Source organism: Sinohyriopsis cumingii, chromosome 17 (genome assembly GCF_028554795.1).
Source record: "Sinohyriopsis cumingii isolate HCF-2022 chromosome 17, ASM2855479v2, whole genome shotgun sequence".
Taxonomy (NCBI): domain Eukaryota; kingdom Metazoa; phylum Mollusca; class Bivalvia; order Unionida; family Unionidae; genus Sinohyriopsis; species Sinohyriopsis cumingii.
Genome location: NC_142977.1, coordinates 62,510,241 through 62,530,475, shown reverse-complemented (window position 1 = coordinate 62,530,475; position 20,235 = coordinate 62,510,241). Strand labels below are relative to the sequence as shown.

The window sequence follows — 20,235 nt, the reverse complement described above, 5'->3', positions numbered from 1 at the left end:
TACAATGTTAATATAAATGTGTAAGCTATTCAATAAAAGTTACAGCATATTTATTACATACAGGATGTCCTCAATATAATCACCCACCCCCATTTTTTATTCGAAGCTGCTATTTGCTGAGTGGAAGTGGAACGTGTCAGCCGTTACATGTTCTTTCATGATTTATGTCTGCAGACTGCATTCTGGATCCCTCTCCAAATTTTCCCCCAGAACCGCTATATAATGAATGGGATTGTGACATGTCAGTTATTGCTTGTTCTTTAAGGATGGTTGCCTATGTCTGATTCTTAACATTATGTAGATCAGCATTAATACCATATAATCTGAAATTTAATACAAACAACTGTCCAATTTGTGGGTATCTATATATCTTGTGCAGCATAGACTATATACAGCAATTGTACAATTTTGTCTTTCTTCACTTTGTAAATGTAAGTTTGTTTATTGTCTTTTACTATATTAAGGTTATTTGTAGAGATAACAGCTTCAGTTAAGTTTTGAAATTGGATGATATCGAAGATCAGGGTGTAATTTGTGCAAGAGAAGAAACAAAAACATGTAGCTTATAGTAATCTTAAAGAATTGTGGTATATGGGTTCGACGAACCATAAACTCTAAGACATCAAGAGTAAATGGGCAGATGAAATCCATTAGCCTCATCATTGTTTGGAGCAGAGAAGTTATAACGAAGTGCCTTAAACAGGAGACTCTGTGTGTGTTCGTCGATATGTTTGTATGCAATACCCAGTCACTATCATGTTGCGAGCCAGATGCTCACTCATGGTACTTTTAATTATATATAGAATTCATGACTTTAGAAGTTTCTAATATAAATATTATTATATTTACTTCGCTTCTGCTGCTCAAGTTTATATATATATATATATATATATATATATATATATATATATATATATATATATATATATATATATATATATATATATATATATATATATATGTGTGTGTGTGTGTGTGTTGTGTTGTGTTGTGTTGTTATTAACATGTAACTATACAGTAATCTGATTACATACTCAGAACAGATTACATCAAATTATTACTGGTTTAATTACCATCTTGGTTTGGACGTTCGTGCTTCCTTCCTGATATAAATACTTTTATTTACAGGTTTGGTGGTCCATAATTGGTTAATAATGAAAATTAAAATTTTAGGAAAAATATCTTTTGAGAGCTTATCCTATATATAATGTAAAAAATATATTGACAAATTTCTACTGATGCAATTTTAGCATTTTTACAGGCTTGACTCAGGAGTATTCAATACTGAAAGTAGCACCTGATTCATTTGGTTCAGAATCAATAACACGTGTTTCATGCACATGTATGTAAACAAATTGCCGCGGGTCATATGGTGTTCTCCACACATAAGCTTGCACCAAGGTTAGATGTGCATGAAGAATTATAGGTGTCATTATCAGCACCCATACATTTTACGTTATTGAATTTTGAACATGATAGTGTTTCCATATGTTTACCATTGGAGTGGAATTAGTACCGTGAGTCTAGAATTAACATTGAAGTTGCCAACGAAAATTCTAGATACACTCTGGTCAGTTCAGAAAGCTAGTCACAATATAATTTTGGAGTAATTTCTATTCATTATTTGTGACTCTTAGCATGCTAGCATTATGGTGTGGTAGTCTGGTATACTGACCACTCTTCACTCCCTTAATCTTTGTTATGAGGGTACGGCAACCTCCTGCGCCATCTTGTAAATGCAACATTTATATAAAGTAAACACTTACGTTCCTCAGCATGGTTTGCTAACTGATTACTCGGGTATATGATAATAAGAAGTGATTCTTATGTGGGGACCTAATAAAGTCTAATGTTAATATTATTTAAATCGTAAGTTATGCTCACATATAACTTTGTGACGCATTTTTATTTACGATGAATATCTTTGTGGCCTTTTGAAATGTGGGTGGGAATACCAGTCTCCTTGAGCCTGTACCACAACTAAACATGGCGTAGTCTTTCTTATACCGTATATTTGCAACATAAAGTTTAAAAATTTGAAATTGGTCCACGCCTTACGACATACGTGTTTCTTAAATCATCACCAAGTTTTTGATAAGTCATGTAATTATTTTGAGCAATACATGTTTAATACATTATGAATTCACGAGGAATAAGATCGAGATTTTAAGGTGTTTACTGTGTTTAAGTACAATGTTAATATAAATGTGTAAGCTATTCAATAAAAGTTACAGCATATTTATTACATACAGGATGTCCTCAATATAATCACCCACCCCCATTTTTTATTCGAAGCTGCTATTTGCTGAGTGGAAGTGGAACGTGTCAGCCGTTACATGTTCTTTCATGATTTATGTCTGCAGACTGCATTCTGGATCCCTCTCCAAATTTTCCCCCAGAACCGCTATATAATGAATGGGATTGTGACATGTCAGTTATTGCTTGTTCTTTAAGGATGGTTGCCTATGTCTGATTCTTAACATTATGTAGATCAGCATTAATACCATATAATCTGAAATTTAATACAAACAACTGTCCAATTTGTGGGTATCTATATATCTTGTGCAGCATAGACTATATACAGCAATTGTACAATTTTGTCTTTCTTCACTTTGTAAATGTAAGTTTGTTTATTGTCTTTTACTATATTAAGGTTATTTGTAGAGATAACAGCTTCAGTTAAGTTTTGAAATTGGATGATATCGAAGATCAGGGTGTAATTTGTGCAAGAGAAGAAACAAAAACATGTAGCTTATAGTAATCTTAAAGAATTGTGGTATATGGGTTCGACGAACCATAAACTCTAAGACATCAAGAGTAAATGGGCAGATGAAATCCATTAGCCTCATCATTGTTTGGAGCAGAGAAGTTATAACGAAGTGCCTTAAACAGGAGACTCTGTGTGTGTTCGTCGATATGTTTGTATGCAATACCCAGTCACTATCATGTTGCGAGCCAGATGCTCACTCATGGTACTTTTAATTATATATAGAATTCATGACTTTAGAAGTTTCTAATATAAATATTATTATATTTACTTCGCTTCTGCTGCTCAAGTTTATATATATATATATATATATATATATATATATATATATATATATATATATATATATATATATATATATATATGTGTGTGTGTGTGTTGTGTTGTGTTGTGTTGTTATTAACATGTAACTATACAGTAATCTGATTACATACTCAGAGCAGATTACATCAAATTATTACTGGTTTAATTACCATCTTGGTTTGGACGTTCGTGCTTCCTTCCTGATATAAATACTTTTATATGTTCAATGTGGGATAGAGGATGGTAAATATGGACATTCCAAAAATATCAGGTTAAATAACAATATGTTGCACATCCAAAACTTGAGATGGCAACTGGAACTGATACGATGCACTAGCTGGTTTGAAACTAACATCACCGATTAAGAGAAAAGAGATGTCATTCAAAAATATAAAGTTGATAGCAACCCTGTTTTAAAAACTGAAAAGGAATATAAAATAATACAGGTTGGTCTATGAGAACACTTTAACGTGTCAAAACGATAATAATAGTGGTAGTTATAGTAGTTGTATATCGATATCGATTATTAGTAAAAATGATTCTGCTTTTCATACAACAAATGAGACAACACAGTTGTGTTATATGTAGACAGATGTTATGTTTTCATTAATTTTTATAAATGTAATGTTTATAAATTTAATTTAGTGATAGGGATTTCTTGTTTTTAATTATCTTCTTTATGTATAAAATCTTGTATGGTTGAATAGGTTCGTATTTAAAACTAAATTGTGGGCTACATTAAAATATTGCAAGAATAGTTAATGTTAAGAAAACATTTCGTGTGAATTTGGTTTATGTTAGGTATCATGCTTTTCAATAAGACTTTTCTATTTCGTGCTTTCAGGATTTTTATATATTACATAATACTCTGTCATTCTCTCATAAGTATGTAATACCTGCAGAGCCTCCCTCCCCAGTAGTCACGGAACCAAAACATCAAAACAAAACTTTCATGTTTTATAAGAAAACATCGGAAATAATAAATGAAAGTAAAGGAAAGGATGCATCATTCTTAACATATTGATCATAAGAACAAATACCAAAAGCGCGAGTTGCTTATATATCGTAACCCTTGTTCACATTCACTCTCCATGTGATGAATCTGGCCTTGTCAAGGACGTTGGTAAACTATGCGGTTGGAAGGAGATCAGTGTTAGGGACCCCTGATTAACTTTTTCGTAAAGCAAACAGCTCGTATTGTTGCTTGTAATTTACCTATATATTTTATATGTACTATATATAATATAACACAATAGATGACGCTTCTCAAATTTCTTCTGAAACCTATTTAAGAATAGATATTGATATCTCAGGCTGCGCTCGCTTAAAGTAATAAGTTTGACACCGAAATCTAGCTCAGAAGTTCGACTTTTATGCGTACACAAATTGTGACTAAGTATGACACGTTTAATGAATGCAAGACCATTTCCCAAGCAAACATTTGACATCGCCATGATCGCGTCTCTTAATACACAAGTATGCCTCGCTAATTCGACATGGCCATCTTTATGTTCGAATGAAAATTAGGCTAGGCGTAGAACGTCATTATCAATTTATAAGTATTGCACCTTTAAAAATGTATAATCCTCTCGATTGTGTTTTTTTTTTAGATATTTATTTTCAAACATGCATTAAATAATTGTAATTTTCTACATTTAATCATCTGATATCATAAAATTTTACAATCTTAAAACTTTCGTATAATAATAGTAATTGTAACAAAGGGGCGTATTATATAGTAAATATGAAATGGAACGTTCTTCAAAGGAAACATTTGGATTTACTATTTGGACGATTTCAGGTATATCTGAAAATATCTAATTACTTTCATGTTTTACAAGAAAGACACACACACACACACACACACACACACGCACACACACATATATATATATATATATATATATATATATATATATATATATATATATATATATATATATATATATATATATATACTTTCAATTTGAACGAAACATAATAGACAAAGTACTGTATGTGCTCAGCAGTTTGCATGTTGGAAAGAAAGCTGAATAGAATCAGGTTGTTTGCCAACCTGGCAGATGAGCAATTCTGTGACAGTAGGCACTATTTACTTGGTGAGGTGTTCGACAGTTATTCAGCATTCGGATATTATAGTAAATACGTTTTACATTCATATGAAAGACAGTTGGCAAAAGGACATATATTTCTACTTATTAGACATAAATAGAGCCATAAAACACAAGGATGCGAAAGCATTTATTCCATATAAAGGACGCTCAACAGCATCCTCTAACAAATCAGTCAATAATGCTTGGTGATATAAAGCACTGAAGAGTACCGACTCCATGTATAAAAGATAATAAAACTTGCACATTATACATGTACACGCCATATAATGGATTTACTTCAGTCGAAAGAAATGTGTTCACCTTATCACTATGTTCACATGATTTTGTGTAGTGTTGACACTATAGTCAACCGCAAAATTATTTGTCCATCGTGGGACTCATAAGTTTGTCTTGCTACTCACCTAAAACACGTTGTATTATTTATGTATTTTTCATAGCCAACATATAGGTATGCAATCTACATTTAAGCACATCAATTTCAATGACTCAAATCGCATTGAAGCTGTCTCGTTGAACAAAGACAGCTAGTATTTTATGACGTAATGTTTCATTAGTGTTTTAAATCATTTAATTGCAAGAAAAGCAACTATCTGCTGTTTCGGTTTAAATCAGCATATTGATGAAATATTGTCTTTAGTATTGCAGTATACAACAACATTAAAAATTTTTTAATAACCATCCCTAGAGGTACTGTACTTACCTTTTGAATTCAATTCCAGCCCCTAGGAATACTGTCACTACCTTTTGAATTTGAATCCACACCCTTAGAAATACTGTACTTTTATAATTCAGTCTCCACTCCAAGCGGTACAGTATTTACCATTTAAAACTAATAGGATAGGCACTGATTTGCGGGTTCTTTATGTGCAAGTTGATTTCAATCTGTCCTTTCCCATTTGGGTTTATGTACACACAGGTAATATAGTTTATTGTCCTATATTAATTCTGGTGAGTCATCTCAGTGTCATAGCCACATACCGTCTTTACTCACTTATATGTCTGGTCCAACTGCAAACAGCACAGACCCTGCTGTTCCGTCACATAATGTGCCAGGCGGTCATAGCCTGCGTTGTTTGTTGTAATGATTGGTAATAATAAGCTGTAATGATCAGATCTATAACTGCAATGTTGCTGCCAAATATATATATATATATATATATATATATATATATATATATATATATATATATATATATATATATAAGGTGTCTGAATTCTTATGATAACCTATATACTCTTCGAGTTATGTCATACAGGAAATAAATATTCTTGAAAATGACAGGTGTTGTATGTTTTAAAGCATCATTGTTCCTTTCTAATTGCATATATCCTTGTTAATTAGTATCTGCAAGGATTCCGACCAAACATCATTGGATTGAATAAATACGTATTACCGACCTAATTACACTCACCCACCCAATTATCTGTTCTCTTAATGCATTTTACAAAATCAGCATGCTCAATGACATGAAACTGGGTTATTATGAAGTGTTGACAGTTAATGTAACATAACGGTAAAACACACCCGATCAATCTTTCACTCAAATAAAACGTCCATGACGCAGAGGCAAGCAAAACTACTGTGATATCGCAATCTCGTACCTCAACCCACCATCCCAATTCACATATGGTGCCTCAGAAAGGAAGTCCTGTTTAAGTGTCGCATTAAACATACATTCAGAATGTCTTTAACTGACATACTAGTGACTAATACAACGAAAGACCCGGTAGCGGTAGAGCTGGAAATAGCTTATTTTTGTTGCTATTTTTATTCCCAACCCGTTTTATTTGTATTACTCTTGTCATCTTGAACTTCTGCACTGGTATCGGCCATTCAATGGTGCATGTCTTTTCTCGTGTGCCGAGCATCATGGCAGGTCATAGTACTATGCTACTGGCATGATTTTTCAATTTCCCACAACGGCTGAGCACGAACACTGAGGAATACAGCATGTACAATATCTGTTACAAATACGTATTTATCACCTCGTAAAGGCACACAGCGAAATCAAGTTGGTTACTTATTCCTTATTCCTTATTCCCGATTCAATAAGGAATAAGTAACCAGTTACCGATTCAATAAGGAATAAGTAACCAGTTACTTATTTCCGATTCAAATATTTTCACATACATTTTAATACTTATTACTTATTCATACGGTTTTTTAAAAATATTTTTATTCATTATTCCCAATTCAGTGTGTAATTGGTTACCAAGTAGTTAATGCAGATGAAAGCTTTTAAGGGCATGAAGTGGTGCAATTCTAACCTGATTGGAGAGTGCTATATGAAGCTAAATATAGACAGATCAGTGACTATATGTAGGAAGCGTTTAGGATATTGATAGAAATACGTGTTTTGTAATTTGAGATAGGATTAATTAGTTGTGTTAGGCATTAGGGTCGTGTCTTGTGTTGCATAGCGTTAAGTATTAGTATTCGGGCTCGAAAAGCTTACTAATGACTCAAGTAAAAGGGAAACTGCAAAAAAAAAACCATACAAGTGTGAACTTGGAGATTTCTCGTGTGTGGTCGTCATGTCCTTAGAGGAGAATTGTGTGGAGTATTTACGAGTTTAAGAAGCCTTCAGTTGACTTGAATATTGTCTTGAAGTCCTTGGAACTAGGGAACCTAGCATACTTATAACCGATTTCCAGAAATTGGGGTTATAAAGTGGAGTGGAGGGCAGGTAAAGCACATGACGCAAGAAGATGATATCTTACTTATACAGTTTGGTCGTTAAGTATCATCTTTAAAGAGAGTTGACGAGGACCCTTCATGAGATGTTATCTCTAGAAGATAGTGTAGTAACGAAAGAAGTCCTGAGAAATTTCGTTGAGCCGATTTCGAGAAATCAGCTAGATGACGGAGGTCTCGTACGACACATATAGTAAGATTATAACATAGAACCTTCTTTGACATTTTATCTCCGGGGGATAGAGATCCGTCCACAAAAATGTCCTAACGAATTTCGTAGAGAGGAAACAGCATAATAAGGGACGCCCTATGGGTATCTGGTATTACCCCACCCCCACCCCCGACAAAACCCAACAAAAACAACAACACGCAGATATTAATATATTGCATCGATAGTTTGTACTAATTGAACACCTGCTAAGAGGATTTTGATTTCAACGTTTCCTGCATATTATCTAACTAGGTACACGTTCTAAAAGTTTTTTTATATAAAAAAAAATCGTCGAGACGACTACGAGAAATCTACTGCTAGAATAAAGTCGAGTAAGACACATGCCGTGAAAACATTATATCTTTATACCGTTTTGACATGGAACCTTCTTTTATATTTTATCTCCAGGGGATAGAGTCAACTCTCGAACGAAGTCCTGATGAATTTCGTCGATAGCAAACCACGATATAAGGTGCGTCCGACGGGTACCAGGTATGATAAACAAGCAGCAGGGAGGGCGAACAGACCAAAGGCCGCGACAAAAAATAAACCCTTCCAGAGAAATCTAATCCGGAGAAGGCTTCTATTTACCGCATTAAGGCTTCCTGGAAGAGTTACATCTTTATTGGGCCTCAATCCGAAAATAAACATTTAGTTCGAAACACTAGCTGCAGAATAATATGTTCATGATTTTTATTTTATTTTTGATTATATATTTTGTTGTGACGATTGGTAGACGCCCTCCCTGCTGCTGTCGTGTTTAAATGGATTTTAAGATTTTAAAATGGTAAAATAAGATATAATCGAATTAAATTTTATTTTTAATTTTCAATTTCAAGATACAAATTAAAATTAATAATTAATGGATTTAGGAGAATCACTTAGATCAAGAATAGCACGAGAGCGACTAGAAGCAATAAAGAAATATATACTAACAAAAGAATCAGTTAAACAAAAGATACGATCTGTTCAAGATGCAAAAGAAGGATTTGCAGAAGCAACTCAGGAATTATTTAAACCAATAACTGAAACCACAGAAAAAGTTCTTTTAGGTGATGTAAAAGATCTTGATGTTAGAAAACATGGTATCCTTCCTGTGTTGAAAACAATTGAAGAACAAACCCGACCGCAACCTGCTGCTGCAGTGGGTGCACTTGCTGCTGCTGCTGCGCCTGTTGTACCGGCGGTTAGAGCTGAAAGACCACGACTTTCTGCTGCTTCACTTGCAAAATGATTTACTGATCAGGGAATAAATGCAATGAGGATTGGAGAACCACTAAGAGATGCTGAAGAAGCGATTGAGTTTGGTCGATTAACAAGTGATAGATTTTCATCCAGGAGTCATTTATTACGTCCTGAGCATTCTGTTGGCATTCGAAGGGGGTGGATGGACTTATTATTTAAGGCGAAACAAAATATTAGCAAACTAAATATAAGTGATGAAATGTATACTGCGTATGTTGGAGGATTTAAGTACGAAGAAGATCGTAGAAAGGAAATGATAGGATATCAAAAACAACAAGAAATAGAGGAAAAGGAACAACGAAAAAGACTTAGAGGACTTGAGAAAAAAATGAAGGAGGATAAAAAAGCAGAAGAAAGAGAACAAAAAGAACTAGAGAGAAAACAGAAAATAGAAAAAAGTAAAGAATTATCAGAAAAAGGAAAACCAAAGGAGGAGGAAAAAAATATCCTGTGAAAATATATCAAACTGATCCTGTACCTCGGGGAATACCCGAAGATTATTCTGAAATGTTTTCAACATCTGCTGTTGATAGTATTCGTTCTAGTGAAGATTTGGCAGTCAATATCGCAGCATTTAGTTATGATAATAGAGACGTTCATTTGAGATCGGATTATATTGATTTAGTGCCAAAACATTTATGGAATCAAGTAATTTATTCTGTACATAAAAATAAAAAGATGGGACCTAGTGATCCGGATTTTAAAAAATTTCTCAAAAAAGTTGAAATAAGACAACAATTTCGTCAACCTTCATCTTCTCCATCTTCACCCCCATCTGGTGCTACGGGTGGTCCTGATACTAAGTAGCATCATCACTAGTACCATCAATTATACCCTATATACCAGTTCCAAGTCATTTATCTGTTAGCGGTCCCTCTGCTAAACCGACGTCGATCTTGGATCGTTTTAAGGATTTATTTGAAGATATAACCCTTAGTAGAATTCAAAGTAGTGAAGGAAGCGCTATTGTGATTGCCGCTCGTCATCATAAGAAAGGAACCTATTTGAAACCAGAATATTATACTGTGGATGTACCAAAAGATGTATGGCGATTGATGATATATTCTATGCATAAAGGGAGACATTAGTTCTTCTGATCCAGAATATATAAAATTTTATGATAAAGTATCAATAATTGAAAAGGAAGATAAAACTCCTCCTCCTACTGGTAGTGGATATAATTCTACCTGTCCTGATAGCGTCGTCAATGATGTATCTCGATTAGAAGTTCTTATTGGGGGAAAACGAGCCGGAAATAACTCACATGAAATAGTTAATGAAGCAACCGACATCTGCCGAAGATTATTTCAAGGAAAAGTTATCGACGTATCTATTTATCGTGATCTTATTAATGAACTCGTAGACGATTATCACAGCGATTAAATAATCATATTATAAATAAAATGATCGTACACAAAAGTCATCAGAGACCGATACAAGTTCGTGTCGTGAACTCGAGGTTACCTGTATATAAATTCAAATACGGAACAGGATTAGGCGAACTATTTACTCGAATAGAAGATTGGTCCTTTAGCTAAGCAGTTATCGATGAAAGCTATAGGAGTTGTTCGCGATAAAGTCATAGGAACAGTCGGTGATGCTACTAGTAAAGCATACGACGCCATTAAAGACAGAATATTAAGATTAATAAGAAAAAATAAACCTGTTAAATTACCTGTTACTGCTGAGATGCCAGGTGATGTTGGTAAATGCAGCCAGCCAAAAATTAGCGACACTAGCGTTAGAACAACCATCAGTCTTAGAACAACCATCAGCGGCCATACCAGCACAACATTAAATAATTAATACTAGCTCGTACGGAGATGGTCTTCGTTTTAGAAGATAAATAATTTATTATAATAATGTTTTCATCAGCATCTAACGACGCCTTTAATCTGGATGAACCAGTAATAAAAGATAGATCAGTACAAGATTACCAGTATTACTCATATTATGCAAGAGAACCAAATAGCAACGGCAGAATTGAATTACAAGTACAAGACACATCAAGATACTTTTTGCCGTGTGAGGCATTTATCGAAGTTGTTGGTGAAATTATAAGAGTTACTCCTGGTGCTGTTGGTGTTGTGACATTTCCGGATGATTTTAAACTCGGTTTCGTTAATAACGGTATTATGGCATTATTTAAGAGTGCTGCGTATATGATCGACGGAAAAGAAATCGAATCAATTAATGATAACGTTGATGTTGCCACAACAATTATTGGCTTAGCAAGATATTCTGATGATTATACCAGATCAGCTGGGGCTAGTATGATGTTCGTGAAGGATAATACTAATGCTGCTGATCACAAACGGTATACTATTGGACAACCAAATGATCGTGCTGCTCCTCCAGCTCCTGCTGCTATTCAAGATCTTATTATGGGAGATAATCCTAATTATAATCTAGGATTTGTTGTGCGCAGGGATATGTTATCAGGTGCTCGCATGAGGTTTTCGTGTGCCATCCCGTTATCGCATATTTTTGGATTTTGTAGAGATTTTAGAAAAGTTATTTTTGGAGCTAAACACACTGTTGTCTTTTATCGAAAAGGTGACAGTAACGACGCTATCTGGAGAGAAGCAGGTGCTGGTGCAGGTGATAACGCTAAGGTTGTATTAGAAAAACTAACACTGTGGATGCCTTCAATGACGCCAGCGCTACTCGAAGAAGAAAAATTATTATCGTTTATGAATCAGGGCGGTAAATCAGTAATGTCGTGGTTAACAACAGTTGCAGATAATATTGTAAGTACCATTAACGGTAACTTTACCTGGCATATAGCATCTCAACAGGGTATTTCTGCACCACGGCACATCTTTATAGCTCTTCAAAACGCTGATAGATTAGAAAGTCAAACTCATAGTCACATGATTTTTGATGATTTTGATGCCAGCGAAGTTTCACTAAGAATAAACGGACATCAGGAACCAACTGAGGAGATTTCACTAAGTTACGCAGGAAATCCAATAGCACGTGGGTATCACAGATTTTGGAGTTATTTAGGTCGAGATCAAAATATTGATACCGGATTACAAATATCTCAAATAGATTTTAGGGATCGTTATCCTATCTACTACTTTTCGCTGGAACACCTGGATCTGGTAAAACAGTCAGTAGTTGATATACATTTTAAGACCAGAATAGTTAACGCAGGTAATGCTGCATTTAGGGCTAATGCTGTTATACTCAGCGATAGGACTATGATTCTCGAGGGTATTAGTGGCAGAATGAGAATCATCGACGCTCCTGTAGAGAAAATGTAATTTAAATCAATCAATAAATTTATAAATGCCGTATGAACACGTTAGTGTGACTCTGACTTCTAGTCAGATAAAAAAGCTACAATCAGAATTAACAAAAAAATGTGGAACAAAATTGACGTTAAAACACGATCAGATTCAGGGTGGTCCAAATAAATTATCTATAACAAAATCTCAACAAAAACATTTCAATAAGGCTAAATCATCCAATACCGGAACAAAAATCACTTTATCTCCGGCAGCTATAAAAGATATGATTAAGGTAGGTGGATTTTTCCCACTATTAGCTGCGATACCGGGATTACTAGCTGCTGCTGCACCAGCTATATCAAAAGCTGTGGGGTTAGGTGCTGCTGGAGCGATAGGCTCAAGATTCGTCAATAAAATTACTGGTGGACAATATAGCAAAAAAAAAGGTCGAGGACTTTATCTGGGGAGACATCGACGCGGCGGACTTTACCTGGGAAGGCAGCATCAGGGACTAGATCGTCGTTTAGCATAACAACGATGTCGAATTACGATCTAATTAATGCTGCTTAAAAACAAAAAATAAAATTCTTTAGAGGAGTATTTATGCGAGATCAACTACCGTCTCGTCCGAATAAATACGAAACAGGAATCATAAATCTCAATAACAGCACAGGACCACGTACTCATTGGGTAGCGTACGCTGTAAATCCACGTGAAATTATTTATGCTGATTCATACGGATTAGCCCCACCCAGAGAATTTTTAGATTATGTGGCTAAATTAGGTACTCCAACGTGGTATTCTACGCTACCAACACAAACACTAACTGATCCTCCGATATGTGGCGATGAGGCAATAAATATCCTATCAGCGATATCTGGATAAAAAAAACCGTATCATAAAACAGTTCACGAGTACACGTCAGATAAATTAAATCAGCAACAATAGTATAATGTCCGACATTTACGGCAGGTCTTCGTTGTCAAGAACAGTAAGAAAAATACTAGAAAAAGAAAAAAATTGGTGCTGTCGATCTATCTAGGTACATTACACGAGACGATATTAATGATATTTTATCACTAGCAGAAGCAGATCCTGGTGAGGTTGCTGTCTTTCAGGATCACACGGAAAACTGAAGACAAGTAACGTAAAGATAGGTGATATAATCAAACGAGACGAATACAACACTCACGTGGTTGATTTTAATGTCATTAAAGAAAATATTAAAAAAGCTAATGAAGATATTGAAATTTTAAATAATTTAACAAGAAACATGAATAATTTAGTGCGTCAAAAAATCGATAATTCATTATATGATGGAGAGGTTCGTGATATTAATACAAAACTTAATAATCGTGTGAAAATCACCGGTTATACAATGTCAGGGGAAATTAATATGGGCAAAAACAAAATATCTTCACTTGGAGATCCAACAGCAGGTGAGGACGCTGTGACAAAAAAGTATGTTGATGAAATAGATTTAAGATTACGTGGTTTACAAGAAAATCATAATGAACATCTGAACGCATTCACAGCTTTTACGAGTTTCAGAAGAAATAGTTTAGAACTAAACAAATTAGCAACTGAATCTTTTGGTGGCAAATCAGCTGTAATCAGTATAAAACTTGCAGAAATTAAAAATTTATTCGATAATACAGTTCGTGTGGTAACATCATCTTTATCTGTAACGTGGACAAGAGCAGATAATACAATAAAATATACTCCAACTGTTACTGGCGTATACAGATTATCAGTGATTAGTCCAATGAAATTTAGAATAATCATAGCTGGATTATCAATCGAATCTCCTCATCCAGTAACAGTTGAACTACGAAAAGATACTGAAGCAACATTCGAATTACAGTCAATCGATAATGTTTTATTTGGAGCAACCTATTCATACGTGTTAAAATTTTTAGTTAAGATATAATGGAATACAGATATGATCAGGCCCGTGCGTGGCAGATGTCGTTGAAGAACATCATAGACGTCTATCAAGTAAAAATAAAAAAATACCAACGCAGATTAGTTATTATTGATGTTACTGTTTATTCTGTCTCAGCAATAATAACTGGTGCTGGAATAATTCTATCTGCGTTAACGATGACCGCTCCGTTAGTTATCACGATAATTGTTTCTACGACCACTACGTTAGCTGGTGTATTTGGTATCATAACCAAAAAAATATCTTCGTGTACCAACACAAAATTAATCGCGTATAAAGAAAAATTAAATACAGCATCGGCGGCGTACTCTAAATTATGTTTGTTGTTGTCGGAGAGTCTCAACGACGGCGTTATATCCGACGCAGAATTCATGCTGATATCTAAGATTTATAATCAAACGATTAAAGATATCAATATAAATAATGACCGAAATACTGCAACAGATTGCAACGAACACGACTGTGATAAAAACAACTATGATCTCAGCTAGTTCAACTAAACATGAATTTAGTATTATTTTTCCTACTCCTATTTCTATTAGTGAAATAGCACTAGCTCAGTTGCGTGTCTATCACAGTTGGCCAAATATCAGATCAAAAACATTTAACAGTCTGCAGTCAAATAATTCTCTTGTTTTTGCTTATAAAAACAAAGATGATAATACTCCGGACTGGAATGTAGTTGGATTACCAACAGGTAGTTATTAAATTGATCAGATTAATGATGAGCTGATATACAGAATAAAAAATATAACCGGTAAAGATCCTGGAATAAAGATAACTGTACACGAACCAACACTAAAATCGGTTGTTGAGGTGAGTTCTGATTATCAGGTAGATATTTATGCGAGTTCGATAAGAACCATACTAGGTTGGCCAGTAATCAAACCACCGGAACAACCAATACCACCAGAACCTAAGAGAGAGAATTTTATTACGGATAAATCAGCTTATCATGATATTGATCTTAGAGATGGTTTCGACAGAATAATTGCTTTAAGAGCAAAGCCAACAATAAGAAGTGAATTTAAATTTGGTAAAAAAGATGATATGTACTGGAGATTGATCAGGAGTGAAGAATATTTTTCTGGAGGTGGTAAATTAATTAAATCTGTAAATTTTCATACCAGTGAAGTTAATGAAACTGTTAAGAAGATCAGTAAAATCGCTGCTGATGTTATAATAAATCACAAAAGATATTTTTATGAATGTATCTCTGATGTATCAGCTTCACGTGATAATCTCATCAAAAATATGGAGTTGATGAACCAATTAGCGTCAGATGCAGAATATCTTAACACACAATTGATTAATGCGATAATTGATGATAAAACAGGCAATAAAGAACAATTTATGACCGCGTATTCGCTAACTGAAGAAACACTACCAAATTATAAATTTCGCGGGTTAGACTTGAGTGAGATAAAAAGAAAATTTATTGACTCAGTTGATGAAAATTTTCCCAAATTAGACGCTGTGTGGAGAAAAAAATCACTACTACAACCACCATCTATTCTCAAACGCGATAATGCCGAAGACGGTACCGGACGACATCTCTCACCTAATATAGTTAATATAACCGACGTTATCGCGATCAATCTTAATTGTGACATTATCGAGAACAGCTACATCGCTGATGCATCAGTATCAGATCAGGCGAAACAAGGTTTTGTTTTGTATTCGTTTTCACCAAAAGAATCACCAGGATATTTGATTATACAAGAACCAATCAATCCGATTTATCTTCGATGTCATAATAATCTGCTGCAGCGAGTAAATTTTTCACTAACTGATCAATCCGGTCATCTACTCGATCTGCGCGGAGAAACGCTCAGTATAAATATATTAATAAAATCATAAGTATGATATGAGGAAAGTTTCACTTTTAATACTTCCCTCATGACCCTCAAGGGACAGTAAAAAAAAAATCACAAAGAAAGATTTATGTAAAATAAAATATTTTTTTTACTGACTTTCACTATCTATTAGTTTTCGTAGTTGCCGTGCACGTGTATCTATCATTTTTTGGACTCGTATTCATCAGATAACGACGACCGAATCCTTTCAACGACACGTGCTAATGGAGCAAAATCACCTATATCAGCCTCATCGATGTTGATGAGCGACTTGTACATCGCAGATTGTATTTTTTTTGATGAATCTATATTCAGAGGACAAAGTTTATCTATTTTCTTGTTTGTGTTGTAATATTGTATCACAATCTGTAGCGATCTTATCAGAATCTAAATCATCTGATAATTGTATTTCTTTTGTTTTTAATGCTTCAATAAATTTCATTATTTCATTAATATTTTCTTGATTCATATTCATAAATAATTTTATTCATCTAATATGAGTGGAAAATAACTAAATATAATCCACGATCCAGATCGATATGAGAAGGTTGATTTATGTATTCCTTCTGCACATCTTCGTACTGAAGCTGAATCAATTGCAAAATATTTACCAGCTAAGTTCATGGATTGAAAATATATTTCCTCACTTGTTTCTACATTTACTGATTTAACAGCTTTAGAGATTCTTCGTCCACCTGCATTTCCTTTCAAATTATTTTCACTGATCGTTACAGCCTGAAGATTATCTACAGAATTATTAAGTATATCTCCATCAATATGATCGACTACTAATCCGTATCCAATTGGTCCGTGGAAACACTCGTACACGAATCGGTGGTTAAGATAATTTTTAGTAGAACAATAGTGCTTATCTCTGATGCCAAAACGAAGATAACCAAACTTGTTATCATTACCAACAGTTTTTTTGTTTTGACATTTCTGATTATACCATCAGCAGATGCTTCATAGTCATCATAGATTTGATGTCTCCTGAATTGGGGATTCATATATAATATCCATTTGTTTAAATTGAAATTTGTCTGAGAATCTACTTAAATAATCATCCTCACACCTGATAGCGATACTACTATCGGGAGATTTTTTATTGTAGTGTCTTTTTAGTTCTCTGTATCTTTTTCCACCACATTCTGCACAAATACGAGTTTTTCCTCGAATTCCGATGTTACATTTAATGCATCTCGTGGGACCAATTCCACCTCGTTTTATATAGGCTGAATGTATTCCGCAGTATTCTTTTCTACACGATCTATTGCAACAAGTAAACGAACCAACCATGAGCCATTTGCAGTTATTCATTATATATTTAAACATATATTTGTTTAAAATATAACAAAATGGTTTTTGACCTCGATGAAGTAGAATATGTTTTTCCTGAGCTAGATCAGGCGAAAAAAGAATTTTCCGATGATGGAGCAGCTCATGTGTGGTCGACATGGAAAGCAGCTGATATTGATAATACGATGAACGATACACGAGTTAAAAAAATAATTGATTCGCTCGGTAGTGATAAATATATATTCAGAATAAAATTTATTCTGAAAATTGAAAATGACGTTTGGATTACTCGTGATAAACGCGATCATGTGATAAATGGTAAAAAATATGTCACGGTGAGTAATAATTCTAGGCCAGGATTACTAACCGGAATTGATAAACCGTATTATGTACGATCTTATCCGGTAGCAGCTGTTGTTTATGGCATCTACAGATTAAATAAACCTGTTGCTGAGAATCTTGCTAAGATGAAAATGTCGGTAAAGATAAATTGTGTAGGTGAGCGAGTTATAGAACATTTTACTAACATTAAACGCGGTAACGGATTAACAGATTTAAGGAAAGAAAAAATAAACACATGGTCGGAATCAGTTGCTGATGGTACATCAATAAGTGATGTTGCTACGTTATCAGCAAAATTAAAATTCCCCATAACAGTGAAAACGATATCAGGTGAAATACTGTATTCTTCTGCGTATAAATCCAAAGGATCTCCTATCGAAATAATCGATCATAATTCTCATGCTTGGAGTAGCGCAGTGACTGTTTTTCCTCGGAATCGTATTATCAAGTTGTATTCTACCACTGCCGCAGATAAGTCTGCGGGGAATATGTTCGATTTTATTTATGAAAATCAGATCCGGTATCTGTTTGGTTGTTTTCCAGTGATGATCGATACGATCAGTTCGTCCGGCCCAACGGAGATACTTATCGAAGTGAATCTTTACATAATTCTATGACAGAGATAGCAGAAAAATACTCAGTAAATAAGGAATTATTGGTCAATTGTTCACAATTCCATCTGTTGTTGCTCATGCAGCAAGGGAGAAAAATTCGTGGAAACCAACTAGAAAAGATTTTCTTAAAGATATCCAACAGAGTTGCGTCGAATACGGTCATGGAGGATTATGGAACACAAAATATAATTTTATTGATATGATATCGTTTGACATAATAGCATGTTATCCAGGTAGTTTTTTGGGAATGGGAGAATGTAACAAATATTTCACTCAATCTGGTCATCCCTGTGACGAAATGACAAGAGTATCTATTAATGGACCGTTACCGGATTTCCCCCTAACAGGATTCGCCAAGGTTACATCGTTCAGGTTTTCTCCAGGGTTACATAAAATATGTTACGTTTGGTTTGGAAGACACTTATCAGAACAAAAATGGGTTCCAATAGTATTATTGAGATATGTGCTAGATTCTGCTATGTTGACGTCGTTAACGGTCAGCGAAGCAATTATTTCATATCAGAAGCAATTTGATGTTTGGCTACCAACTGAACACGACGACGCAAAGGATTTAGGTAGAAAAATTATTGGAAAATTCACTCAGGGTGGTGCTTATGATCATCAGCGACGTAATTGTAGATTAATTATGGATGAGGCTGAATTAGATTTTATAATAGCTGATACCGCTGAGAGAGGTATATTTTGTACCAGAGAAGATATTTATGTCGCAGACGGAACAAAATTAGGTACCGTGGTTAATTATCTCGAGGGAGAATCACCTCAGTATGTTCATTTAAGATCATCAATGTTGGCATATGCGAGTATAAATCTTTTATCGATGATAAATAGGTTCCCTGATACCGCGGTCAGAGTAGCTACTGATTCATTCTATATTGATAAAAAATACATACCAGAGTTAGAAAAACTAACCGGAGATGGTTCATGGGGTACTTGGCGAGTGAAAGATGAGTATATTTTACATTATTGTGAAGATGCTGACGTAGCTGATGAAGAAAAATATTACTCAGATAACGTATCAGAAACATCGACCGCACCATCTGTTTATGATCCTGCTGCAAGATATAAAATGGTATACATAAATGGACCAGGTGGATCAGGAAAAACAACCAGAATGATAGAATTATTTAAAAATTCTGATGTGATTGTGTTGACGCCAACGATCGATTAGCGAGGGAAATGAAACAACGAGGAGTAAATTCGTGTACGTACCACAGCTTTTTCAAATATAACGGTGGTGCGTGGAGTCCGTCTAGGATGGGAGAGAAATATATAAATAAAACAATTATATGGGATGAGATTTGTACAGTATTCGTTGGTACATTAAAAAATATTCCTGGAATGGCTGTTAACAAAAAATACTGCCGTAATTATGTGCGGTGATCACGGTCAACCAAATCCTATTGATGGAGAATCTCCTCATAACTGGCTGAAAAAAATCTTGATTACTATGAGGAGATTGATACTGATTATAGATCACTCGATGGCAGATTAAGTGAATTCAAAAAATTAATTCGATTAAAATCAAATAAAATTCAGTGTGATGTAATGAGAGAAGTAATTTCGGAAACATCTATGAAAAATTTCTTATCG

At 34.4% G+C, this 20,235-nt stretch overlaps 1 protein-coding gene and 1 long non-coding RNA gene across 2 annotated transcripts in view; one reads left to right on the top strand and one right to left on the bottom strand.

The window, feature by feature from the left end:
• The window catches only part of LOC149779084 (uncharacterized), a 126,754-nt gene extending 120,485 nt beyond the window's left edge, over positions 1-6,269 (bottom strand). Inside the window, exon 1 of the long non-coding RNA XR_016415572.1 lies at positions 5,885-6,269. This is a non-coding gene — a long non-coding RNA (uncharacterized LOC149779084). The remainder of the gene's footprint in view (positions 1-5,884) is intronic.
• The window catches only part of LOC149779083 (phosphatidylinositol N-acetylglucosaminyltransferase subunit C-like), a 246,470-nt gene that overhangs the window by 182,346 nt on the left and 43,889 nt on the right, over positions 1-20,235 (top strand). The window lies entirely within an intron of this gene.